The sequence below is a fragment of the Rhamphochromis longiceps genome, linkage group LG10 (genome assembly GCF_057381845.1).
Source record: "Rhamphochromis longiceps isolate RC_006_pf linkage group LG10, R_longiceps_female_GT1.1, whole genome shotgun sequence".
NCBI lineage: Eukaryota > Metazoa > Chordata > Actinopteri > Cichliformes > Cichlidae > Rhamphochromis > Rhamphochromis longiceps.
Genome location: NC_140566.1, coordinates 15,289,825 through 15,302,949, shown reverse-complemented (window position 1 = coordinate 15,302,949; position 13,125 = coordinate 15,289,825). Strand labels below are relative to the sequence as shown.

The following is a 13,125-nucleotide window of genomic DNA, read 5'->3' as shown; positions in this document are numbered from 1 at the left end:
GGAGCTTAAAAGAGAAGGTGGAGAGTGCAGCCAGCCACCTATAGCTGGTTGCATCGAGCTTGGCAGAAGTAAGTATATAAGTGAGAGGATTGCTGTCAGTGACCACCGTAAACTGATTGCCATACAGATAGTCACTGAACTTCTCTGTCACAGACCACTTTAATGCCAGGAACTCAAGCTTGTGAGCCGGGTAGCGGGATTCACTACGTGATAACCCTCTGCTAGCGTAGGCAACAACACGCAGCTGTCCCTCCTGCTCCTGATACAAGGCCGCTCCGAGGCCGGTGGAGCTTGCATCCGTGTGTAGGATGTAGGGCAACGTGGGATCTGCAAAGGCTAGAACTGGGGATGTTGTCAGTTTGTCTATAATCATTTCAAAGGCCTGCTGGCAAGCGGGTGTCCAACGGTCCAGAAATGGTTCTTTTGGGTGGTAGTACTGCCCACTCTTGTCTTTTGACTTGGGATGCTTCTGAACAGGTGGGTACCCCGATGTCAGGTCATTCAGAGGCTTTACTATGCTTGAATAGCCTTTGATGAACTTCCTATAGTACCCGCAGAATCCCAAGAAGGCTCTCAGCTCTTTTAGGCGGTGAGGAACTGGCCAGGTCCTTAATGCTGCTATCTTCTCTGGGTCTGTTTCCACTCCCCGCTCCGACACCACATGTCCCAGATAACGAACCGAAGACTGGAAGAACTTGCATTTTTCTGGAGACAGCTTCAGCCCGTACTCCTTCAACCGGTTGAGAACCTTGATGAGTCTCGCTTCGTGTTCTTCTAAAGTCTTTGAAAAGACTATCAGGTCATCCAGAAAAACTACAACCTCCTTCAGGTTCATGTCGCCCATGCACTTTTCCATCAGCCTCTGGAAGGTACTTGGGGCGTTCGTCACTCCTTGAGGCATGCGATTAAACTCCCAAAAACCAAGCGGGCAGACAAAGGCAGTCTTGGGCTTATCAGCTTCATCAACCTCAATCTGGTAATAACCAGACTTGAGGTCGAGAACACTGAACCACCTGGAACCAGAGAGTGCTGTGAAAGTGTTGTCCATCCTTGGGAGTGCGTACGCATCCTTCACTGTCTGCAGGTTCAACTTCCTGTAATCAATACAGAGGCGAACTTGACCATTTTTCTTCCTGACCACAACAATGGGAGATGAAAATGGAGACTCGCTCTCACGAATCACTCCAGCATCAAGAAGTTCTTGAAGATGTTTTCTGACGGCTTCCAAATCGTTTGGGTGGATTGGCCGGGCCCTGTGCTTGAATGGTGTTTGGTCAGACAGCTTGATGTGATGCTTTACTTTATCTGTCCTCCCAAAGTCAATATCATTCATGGCAAAGACTTCAGGCATGCCATTTAGCTTTTCCACAATTCTGTCTCTCCACTCTGGAGAAATGTGAGATTCCCCAAAGTCAAAGACCAGCTTAGGTTGATCAGGGGACTTGGATCCAGGTAGCTTGGTTGGCTCCTGACCCTCCGTCGCACTCTGTTTGTGCGGTAGAATAGCCTGGATTGCATTGAGCTCAGCAATCACGCTCTTGGCCGGAATAGTGATGTCGTGCTCAGACGCATTAGAAATCACAACTGGTAGCCTGCATGGGGATCTGGTCGGTATGTTAAGGAGGCAGGTCTTTACTAGAAGTCCTCCAGGCAGAGATGATGTAGGGTACTCCACAATGGCACACTTCTCCGATTGGAGTCCCTTGACTGCTACAGTTCCCTCTAAAACAACAGTTTCTCCAGCCGGAACAACCTTCTTGTCTTTCCCATGCATCCTCACCACTCCAATGTTACTGTCATGACATTGTTCATGTCGCAGTTGTAATACTTTCAGCACAGTCTTGTAGCCATCTGCTGAAGTGTGGTGGATCACTGGACCTTTCTCTTTGTGCATGTTATATGCCACATCAAGGGTGTTAGTACCAATCAGTACATGAAAGCCAGATGTTCTACTGTCTGGGACCACTAAGGCCAAGGTTGGGACATCACACTCCTTCCCCAGGAATTGTTCTGGGAAGGTGATGGTGATTTTAATGTAGCCCAAATAAGGCACGGGTAACCCACTGGCACCTTCAACTTCCAATAGATCATACAGTGGCTCTATCTGTGTTTTGAACAGATGTTGATCAAAGAAGGACTTGGTAACCGTAGTCACTTGTGAACCTGTGTCCATCAGACAGTTAAACTGTTTATCTTGGATCATCACTTGGCATGTACTCTTTGTACCTATCAGTTTTGGGGAAACCTTCGAAAGGTGTTTCCTGACATTACACTGGTTCAAAGCAGCACTTAATTTAGGTGTAGCGTCTTTATTAACAGGGCGCTGGTGAGTTGCTACAGCCTCAGTTTGCCCTACAACTGAGGCTACATCTAAAAATTTTCATTGGGAGTTAGATGGTCGGTTGCATCCCAAAGACGCTGCTTTTCTTTTAGCTGACTTCTTTTTTCATCAACGAGAGTGGGGTTTGGTTCGTTAGTGCAAGTTGAGGAAATGTGGCCATCCTGACCACACTTGAAACAATACCAGGCTTTTGGCCTTGCATTCTGTTTTGGGTTGGAGGGCTTCCAGCTTGGTGCTCTAGGGTTAAGTTTAGGTGGTAGTGGTTGGCTGGATGTGTGCTCAGCGCTCCCCTTGGGTTTCGAGGTCTTTTGGGGTTTCTTTGACATCAATGCGGTAAGCTGGCTCTGAAGAGATGCGACCTGCTGTTTGAGTTCCGCCAACGTGTTGGACTCGGGTGGGATCACTACTTGCTGGCTGCAGGCACATGTGCTTTGCGAGCTAGTAATGGCCCGCTGTCGATTTGAGCCGAGGTGCTTCTTCATGCGTGTGACTTTGGCTGCATGTCTATCCTCTTCAGTACGGATCTGTAACAGGAGCTCTGCAAACGCTGGAGGGTGACTTTTCTTTTCTTCTAGGTTGAGGTCAGAGAGCAAGATGTTGTCCCAACAACCGCGGCAGAATTGTTTGAGAATATATTTGTCTGCTTCTTCAGCAGCAATTCCTCCCCTCTTAACAGCAAGGTTTAGAACAGCCTGGAGGCGGCAGAGGTAAGACGAAGCCTTTTCACCAGGATCCTGAAGAGTGTTCATAAACTGGGCGAAAAGTTCTTCGCCATCTTCAACAGTTCCAAAGGCTGCATCCAGCAGTTGAAGGTAAGTTTCAGGGGTAGCTTCAGGACTTAGCCTTTTAACAATATCTGCTGCAGGGGAGAGCAAGCTTTCAACCATTTTCCGAGACTTCTGAAGATTGGACAGAGTGGGATCTTTCCTGAGAAGCTCAGCATGTGATCGCCATGTGTCGTAGTCGGTCTCATTACTGGGTCTTGGGGTTTTTCCTGAAAATGGGTGAAGCTTGATGGGAAAATGTGGATATGTGTTACAGTCACTTTTCCTTACAATGTGTTCAACGATGACCTTTTGAACTTCAGGTGGATGGAGGTCACTCTCCCTGATGGGTAGATTTTGCCTCAGGATGGTGGGTGGCTTTGGTTTGGGGCAATCTTGACCGGAATCTGTTAAGGAGGGACTTCTGAACATCCGGTGCTCTGAGGTTTCAACTGTTTCAAGAGATGTGTCGAACGGTTTGGCTACAGATGCCTCATCAATGCTGTCAGTTCCAATTGCCTCACTGATCTCTGACATCATGTCTCTCAGCACTTCTTCGTAGTCTTTCCCACTTAATTTTGCCAATTTCTTTATCTCATTGAGGTAGGTTTTGGTAACATTGCAGCCAACCTTCGTAGTGTAAATGCTAGCCAAAGCTTGAACGAGATACCTGACACTTGGGTTCTCTTTGAGTTCATGTGTGTAAGGCAAAAGAGAAGATAAGGCTTCAATGGCGGCACCATCTTGATATTCAATAATCAGGTTTTTATAAAACTCTGATTCAGCATCAGTTACTGAAACAAGCCTAAAAGAACCAAATTTCTTCAGAAAGTCTATAATCTCCTCATCTTCTGGCGATTCAAGCAACCCACTTACAATCACTGCATTAGGGACTTTGATACCTGAGTTAGCTATGAACTCCATCTTTGGCAATGACAAACAACTTTTAAACAACTTTTTTTTCATACAATTCCCCAAACTTGAGATATGTTTCACTGCTGACACTTAACTAGGCTCCTGGCTGGCTCGCCACTTTTGTAACAGGTATTGCAATTAAACAACATGAGATATGCATTAAATTATTGTCTCAACGACTTTGGACCAGTATCAGAAAGTTCTAGGTAAGACTATGGAGCCTTGAAAGGATCAGCAGAGAAGGAACCACACAATGATAGAATAGATGTGATTTGAGTAGAAACTGTATTGAAAGTTGTAAAGTTTACAAACCCTGCCTGTCTAAAGCCGGCTTCCTACAGTGCACAAACGCACATTAAAGGGCCCAAAAATAAAATCAAAACAACATCCTCTTTAAGGAAATTCTCCAAAGAGTTTCAATTAAAGAGCTTCCGCTCCCGTTGCTCAGTCCACTTCTCTTTAGAAAGAGAAATTAGAGTTCCTTGTGTGTGTGTGTGTGTGTGTGTTTCTGTCCATTGGTTCTAACACTACCCGGGTAGATTTTTAAAGTGTTAGTCTTATCTGTATCAAGGAAGGTAGTAATAGTCCTGAGGTTCGCTGAAGATGGATCCCACGGCTGGCCACACCGCACTCGGGTCCGTCGACAGTCACTCTCTTGGGATTGGCTCGCCACTGAACCCTGTGGGTTCAGATCTCAAATGATCCAGTCCTGGTCAAAAACCAATCGGAGCTCGTGGTGAGATAGCTCGTCCAGCTGACGCAGCTTCCCACGGCCGTATTTCACAGATCTCAGATCCAGGATCTTTCAGCTAATTTGGCGGTTGCCTCGTGAGTAGCGGTTGCCTCGTGAGTAATGGCTTCCACAACAGGAAATGTTGACTAACAGAAAGTCATCTCAAGGCATACTCGCCTCCTAGCGGCGGGGAGGGAAAATTACACCTCCAACCTTATGCAGCAGCACAACCCACAAATCTGATGTGGGTTACACATGCTTATCCATTGGGATTTATAATGGGGTAGCAGGTATGAGTACAGAATTTCTAAAGGGCATGTGGCTGTGAAAGAAGCACACCGGCTTTAGTAGGAGGTCTGTGCCCTTTCTAATCATTGTTGCCATCCCGGTTTGGGTTTTGTTTTGTTTGATTGTTTATTTTTTCAGGAGACAAAGGGCCTTCTTTTCTCATGGGCCACATAAAGCACATTAATCCAGGTGAAAAGTATAATCCTTTATTCATTTTACCTGGTAATTTAACTCAAAACAAAAAGAGAAGGAGTAAAACATAATTTGTTCATTTGGATATTAGCATAAGCACACATTTCTTAATTAGGTGGAAGGTCAAGAAGCTGGGCAGGGCCTCGCGAGTGTCGGAAACTTGCAGTGCTTTGTAACTGTGGAGCCTGGTCGATTTCATAAACACAGTTGGTCAAAAGTCCCAGGAAAAAAATGGGACATCTGAGACAATGAATTGATCATTCCTGGTTCCTGCTGTGGCCTGATGGTGGCTCAGTAATAAACACTGCTACCTCACAAAAAATGAGCTCAAGTCCAGAGCTTGCATCCATTTGTGTTTATGTGGGTTTCAGTTAAATTGGTGACATTGAAGTGGCCAAAAGTATTTTGTCTGTCAACATGTTGGCAATGGCAGATTTGCTGTGGCTTTGGTGCTGACTATTCACAAATACACTCACATGTACAGAAAAATGGATATTTAATGTGGATACTGCTGTCGCAAAGTCATTGGGTAATTGAAAAGATGTTATGAAATTAAGATACTAATACCAAATAGATTGAGAATCAGTATTATCCTCAAACACATTTTTTTCCTTTGGTGAAAAGGCTTTGTCATTTTACTTATGCTGTCAGATTTATTGTCATTTTAACACTTTTCTATAAGTGTGCCTATCTGCCTTTTAGTGTATAGTTATCCTTTGTTTCCTTAAGAGCAAAGATTATTTTCAGCTTTAACACTTTCCCCCATATAGACAGCGTTTTACAGCCCTCAGTGTCACCTTAATGACAAGTTTTGTCATTTATATCAATGAAGAAGTGGTTAAAACAGGCTGCAGGGTTTTATAAGCGTTTCCCTAGTAAGTCGATCCCCCTGACTAATTTCCGATGCAACCCAGGTTGTTTTGTTGTGGGAGCAGGGCCGAAACCACTCAGTTAAGAAACAGGAGTCGCCTGTCAAGTTCAAATGTTCTTGTGGCTAAGCTAAATTAGCATTTTTCCTTCTTTTCTATATTGGCAGGGTTTAATGAGTTCATCCTAAACACTTGCCTGCAATAGATAAAAGGTATACTGTCAGAAAATAAATGTGCACTAGATCATTCCTGAATGTAAAATCCTCAAGATTTAAGAGCCTGAGGATTATTACCAAACACTAACACCTAATATTATTCTAAAAAAAATCTAATTATTAAATAAATAATTCAAAGCTGTTTTTTTTTTAGTTTTCTTTGAAAATATATTTGCTGTTCATTTAAAAAAAAAAAATCTTAAAAGCTACCTTCAAATGTGAATGAAAGCACTGCAAGGGGGCATTATCTTCCTGCAGTTCTCCATTTGAGTGAACAGACCGTCACCGAACAGCCATATTACTCTCTGACAAGGAATCGACATTACAGGGGTTGTCAGGACAACCAGCCATGATTCACAGAGCCACAGATAGGCCTCCACCTTGAGCTAAAAGCACTAGCCATGAGACTGAGCAGATGCTGTGCCAGTCAGCCAATCACAGGTGAGATAGAGGAAAAGGATGACATCATAGGCAAATTAGGGCAACTGCAGCGACAGTTTTGGTTGTCGTGTTCGCCTGCTTTTGAACTCAGAGACTCCGGTTTCACTACCTGCAAGTGTTTGGTGGATTTATCTCAAATTTCAAGGTGTAGGGGAACAAACAAACTAAATGAATGTTGGTAAATATTAATATAAAAAAAACAAACACTGTTATGTTAATTTGTCATTAAAACACGTTCTCAGTTACATTAAAATAGATATGATAAGAGCACTAACCACAAAAGCAACTTTATATATAAACATTGATACAGAAAATTAAATGTTATTTTGTTTTTGTTTTTTTTTTAAAAAAACATGGGGAACATGCAAAGTAGGTAGTTTATCCTTGCATAGCAACAGCAACTAATTTGTTAAATAAGCAAGACAAAGAAAACCCATTAGGCTGAAAGTAGCAGTAGTTGTAGTATATAATAATCAATCCATCTATCTTCTTCCGCTTTGTCCGAGGCTGGGTCGCGGGGGCATCAGCCCAAGCAGAGAAGGCCAGACCTCCCTCTCCCCAGCCACCTCCTCCAGCTTATCCGGGGGAACACCAAGGCGTTCCCAGGCCAGCCGAGAGATATAATCTCTCCAGCGTGTCCTGGGTCTGCCCCTGGGGCCTCCTTCCAGTGGGACGTGCCCGGAACACCTCACCCAGGAGGCGCCCAGGAGGCATCCTTGTCAAATGCCCGAACCACCTCAGCTGGCTCCTTTCGATGTGGAGGAGCAGTGGCTCTACTCTGAGCCCCTCACAGATGGCTGAACTTCTCACCCTAGCTCTAAGGGAGAGGCCAGCCACCCTTCGGAGGAAGCTCATTTCCGCCACTTGTATCCGTTCTTTTGGTCACTACCCACAGCTCGTGGCCATAGGTGAGGGTAGGGACGTAGATCGACCGGTAAATTGAGAGCTCTATTATAATAATAATAATAATAATAATGATAATAAAAATGTTTGGATGCATTTGTTTTCTTTTTACAATTAACTGTAAAGTCTCTACTTTTCTTGCAAATTAATTCTCTCTGACTTTGATGCTATTCTAGCAGAAATGTTTGAGAGGCTTTGCCAGTTCTGATTGTTTATATGAACTCACCTGTGTTAAGCTGTTCTGTTCTTATTAAATCTGATGTTTTTTGAAGTTACAGCGGCATGTACTCACAGCTCAGGTTAGCATCGTGTTTAGTGTCTTCCGTGTTTGCAACAGAAACAGTCTTGAGCTTAATGTGCAGCATAATGCCATCCGCCCATCATACTCCCTCTGCAGCTTTGAGCTGTTAACCAGAAAACCAACTGTGTCTGCCTGTTGTCTTTCCCCTCCCCTGGACCAGCTGCCTGCATTAATATTCAACCCCTCAGCCAATCAGCAAACCAGGGTGGATGACATCATGGGCTAGGGAACAGTGAGCAGCCAGTGAAGCATCCAGCCTGCCGAACAAGCTTGCTTTTAGGGTCAGGAACTGGTCTGACAAGAGAATGGCAATCCTGCCTTTAAACTGTCATTAGGACTGTACGGTCAGCGATGAATCTACCACTACTCCGGGCCCAAAGGCGTAACCTGAGCAAGAGAATGTGAAGACATATTTCAGGTAATTCCCTCTCTGTGTGTGCAATAAGGGATGTGGAAGGGGGAGGCAGAGGAAGGAGGAGAGGAGGAGGGGGCTGTGTATGTAGGGGTGCTTTGTAGCCTTTTTTTCTTCCTCCACTCTGCATTCTGCCCTGCTAAGGAGGCAGCTGTTTCATCAGCAGTCTCTCAGTGAGGGCGAGATGGAAATGGATGCCTGCATCAGATGGCACGGGCATGTTTTATATCATTATATACCATCCTGTGCATCACATTGTTTCTGTGTACACTCCCTTTTGCCTCACAAATAGCATCTTTATTGAAGGAGGGGTGCAAAAATCAATGGTGGCATTTGTACAGGCCTTGTGTGTGTGTGTGTGTGTGTGTGTGTGTGTGTGTGTGTGTGTGTGTGTGTGTGTGTCAGTCCTGGAGAAATGCAGCAGCTGCAGCGGCAACACTGAAACAAAAAAGAAGCAACGCTATTTTGGGTCTGTAAACCCGCGGCTTGTGGATGGATGTGAGCTGTATATGCTTCGGAGGGTACGTGGGTGTGTGTGTGTGTGTGGGGTGGGGGGGGATGGATGGTTAATATGCTGATGGATGCTCTTTTGTTATCTCTGCACCGCCTCACGTATGGCCTCTCTAGAGTGGGCTTCAAGAAGAAATGAGTTGTATTTCCATTTGTGCCTTTCAGTGATCTCTCACCCACACAGCGGTGAAGTGCCTCCGCTTCCTCGCTTTAACATGGATGTGTGTAGCAGCTTCATGGCGGCTGTGGTGACAGGGAGATATACAACATCTGGTCACCTGACTTCACTGGGGATCGGAGTGGGGGTGGGGGCCGGTGCTGTGAAAGCTGAGCTATTCTACCTCAGATTCTTCTACAGCTCTCGGTGGTGGAGGATGATGGAAGAATTGGCCACAGTACAAAGCTGAATGTGTGCCTCTCCATCACCTGCTCCGATTTTAATTTTGCCGTCCCGGCCAACGTAGAGGAAGGACAGATTCCTCTCCCAGGAAGCACAGTCATCCCTTGAGAAGCAGGGCCTGATGGGAGACCTGTTGTCTGGCTTTAGTGTGAAAGAGGAAGATGTTAGGGAGTCATATCAGTGATTTAGGGAGGGTGAGATGATTATAAAGTGGATTGGGGGAGGGGTTACTGAAGCTGTTGCTCGCTATGAACATTGGCCTTTTACATTGAGATCGATGTCTTGCATGCCCTTTCACACTAATCCTCCTGTCCACACTTCAAGCAAATATGACTGCATTTCAAGCAGTTAAACTACATCTTTTACTACATTTTTGCATTAAAATATTTAAGGTGTCTACTATATAAACTCCTCAACACCAAGGCAGAACCATTGGCTTTTTTCCCCCCATCACAATTTATCTAATATACGCCCAGAACTCTCTGGTTGGTCTATTAAATATTTTTTCTTCCCAGTGTAGCACATCACCCAGCTCCAAGCTTTCCAGAAAAACGGCCGGATACAGAGTGGTAATCCAATGCAGCGTCACAATCAGAAGGCGGCGAGACAATCAGGTTTTGCTATACCATCAGAGTAGAAGTGTTTAATATTTATGCATCCCTCTGTCGAACTGATCTGCGAAGCTGTCGCTGGAAAATTCGTCTCCACTGATCTCTTGGCTGTGCTTCACACCAGTCTTAGATGCTCTGCTTCACATGCCACATTGCATTATATATTCATCGCACCGTTATCGACACAGGTCTATTACACGCAAATGGGCAATTAATAGCTCTCCATTTTGTATCTGTGCGTGTAGCTGTTTACCATCAACAGAGCGCGTTCTTACCTGTATGAGCTTTTTTCTGTGAGTTGGTTACGCACCTCTTATATAAAATAGATATCTCCACTCAAAGTGTTATACTCTTGAATTTTCTGACGAGTGCAAAGTATGCTCAGTTTAACTGAAAATCTAAGTGAAATTATAGACTCGGGCATATGTTTGTTATGTAAACATGCACTCTGCTGGCAAAATGGAAGCATATTGTGGCTTGACTTTAATGCAAATGATTTCCCCACTTGTGACCAACTGACCACTGTGTAACTTTAGTACTTTTCTTTTACTTGTGATGTTCATTGATTCATCTGCCCAGGCCCGAGTAGCCAAAATAATGCAGTGTTTTTATTTAATGTGATCTTATCAATAACACAATAGGAGCAGCACTTCATTAGTGTACTGAAATGATCCTTTATTTAAAAAAAACATAACTATGGCAGCCAGTTTGTTTCCATGTGTATTATGTGCTCTTCTGGGTTTCCCCATGTTTTCCATTGCTCAGTGTAACCCAACACACTCGGCTTCTCTTACCTCACCTCAGCTAACAAAAGCAGTAGACACAGAACCTCATCTTGGCCTGTAGCCTGCTAACTGGCCTGCCTGAAATATGATAGCAGGACACACACACACACACACACACATACAACTAAGCCTCCATCTGTTGAGGGCTTAGTCTGAATGAGTTATTCTGCTATTGTTAAGTGAAGTTATCGTTTGGGACTCATGCTGAAAGTGTACTGGCCCTGTGTGTGTATACATGCGTGTGTGTGCTTAAGGGTATAGATGTTGAGAGTGGAGCACTGGTCTTATGGTAGGTGTGTCAGAGCTACAGTCTGTGTTGTGGATTAGCATGTTGGATTGCAAGCCATCTGGCCATTTTGTCTCCGAAAGGGGAGGGGAGTAAGCAGGAGAGATGGATGGAGAGAGACAGAGGAAACACTCACACACTGACACATTGACACAGCTCCCTGTGTAATCTCCCTACTTGATGTCTGTTGCTACTTAGAATAAGCTTGCTTGTATATTTGTCTATCTGTTTATGTGTTGTTTGTCTGGCTGCGTTCATTAAAAAAAAAGATATTGCCTGCAGTTTATAATGTTTCAAATACACACCGCAAATGTAGCCTCATGATAGATATTTCAGATGTATTTAAGTTCTAATGCCTTAACAGTAAGATGGATATTCCAGATGGATGCCGGCTGTGGAGAATATAGGGATCAAATTTTGCAGGGGGAGTGAGAGGGTTGGGGGTGGGTTAACAGATTAAAAAGTTTCTCTTTGTCATGGGTTTGCAGAGAGTTGGAGAAGTGAGTGAGCTTGAATAAGTCTGAAGATGAACAGATAGAAAAATATTAAAGGCCATCAAGTAGGAATAGTTTCCAGAGAACGAAAGGACTCTAGATGATCTGCAGATACTGTGACCACAAGGTGACTGTTTAATCTCCTCTTTTATAAGATGTAACTCCCTGATCGTTTGAAATTCACTTTTCAGACCTTTTCTTATTATTATTCTGGTTGTATGTGCTTTGCTTCTTAATGAGAGAACTTCACAGTTGCTCCATCTTTCATGATTGTATATCAAAGATTCTTAGTGTGTTTGGAAAACATCTGGAGAGCCAAAGAAAATTCAGGGCAGAGTTTTAATGGAAAAAGTTTTGCTTTTGTCCATATGATCTTAGCTTTGTGTCTTCAGGTAGAGGAGACCTTGGAGCAGTGTTGACGCACTGCTTTGCCTCCAGATGAACTACTAGTGCTTCAGTTTGTGGTCTCAGTTGCATCGAAGTAGAGTGAGCGTGTCTCAGCTGATTCTCTTGTTGACACAAATATTAGTCCCATGCTAGTGTTTGCCTATGCAAAACCACAATGTAGCTCTGTGCACTTAGCAGGGGAAAGGTTATTAAAGTAGAGCACAGTCGGCTGTAGTGAGAGAACAGTAAGGCTATGCGATGAACAAACAGAACACACCACAAAGCTTTTTAACGCTTCGCACAGTTTCAGGGGAAACTATTTAGTGACCTTGAATACTTTGCTGGAATAAAAAAAAAAAAAAGAAAGCACTTGGGGAGACTGTTTCCACTCTTTCCTTCAGTCATTACAATTGGTACATCTTAGCCCTTTCAGTGGTACTCGGAGCAGGTGCACCAGCTGGCTTAGGAGGGAAATCATGCCCCTTTCTGCCTCCAGATGGCCCTCGGAAAAGCTCATCCATCCCACAATAGTGGATAAAACCCTGTGGTACCTTTTTTTTAAAACCTGACAATAATAAAACATGTGATGCTCACCTGTACTTAGACATGCTATGGGTTGTATAGAAAGTCAGGTCAGCAGTCTTTGAAGAAAGAAATGAAAGTATAGTTTGATTCTAAACTGAGACAAATTACCTGTTAGTCATGAGACTTTTTACCTGTAATAAGCCTGTAAAATGAAAAACTAGGTGTGTGAATGCTGCCTCTTGTTATTCTTTTTGGAATTCATGTTGAGGTTATAATTTACATTTAAAGATTCATGAATCTTTATTAATAGTGTTTTTATTTCATATAAATAAAACAGTGGATTACAACCATCTGCTCTGTTCAAGGATTTGAGGGTTTCCTACCTCAACCTCATACCAATTTGTAAAATGTTTTAGACATCTTGAGTATTTTGCAGTTTATACATTTAAGAACATAACAAATCAAGATTTTTGTTTAAATCTGTCGTATTGCTTTTACAGTAAAACATTTTCTCAGGTTGATCTGATATACTTCTATTAAGGATGAACATATTATACTGGGCATTTGAAGGTTTTCTTTTACTTTTATGGAAATCATCATCTTGGTTTTCTGAGAGCAGATGTAACCATAATTAGAAAAGGGGATGGAGTGCTAAGTTAGCAGCTAACCTTTACATGCTTGGTTAAATAACTGCATCTATAACCTTGACTGGACCTCACAGTAAGCCATAATATTTGTTTAATAATCATGTTT

General features: G+C 43.5%; 1 protein-coding gene across 3 annotated transcripts in view; it reads left to right on the top strand.

Annotated features, from left to right (window-relative positions):
* LOC146660520 (serine/threonine-protein kinase PAK 3) overlaps window positions 1–13,125 on the top strand; it is a 59,279-nt gene that overhangs the window by 18,085 nt on the left and 28,069 nt on the right. Inside the window, exon 1 of one of the 3 annotated variants that reach the window (XM_085420429.1) lies at window positions 8,193–8,380. The exons of 1 other annotated variant lie outside the window; for it this stretch is intronic. The gene's annotated coding sequence lies outside the window, so the exon portion shown is untranslated. Of the gene's footprint in view, window positions 1–8,192; window positions 8,381–13,125 lie in introns of those variants that run through there. One more of the 3 variants, XM_085420431.1, reaches the window with a different exon arrangement.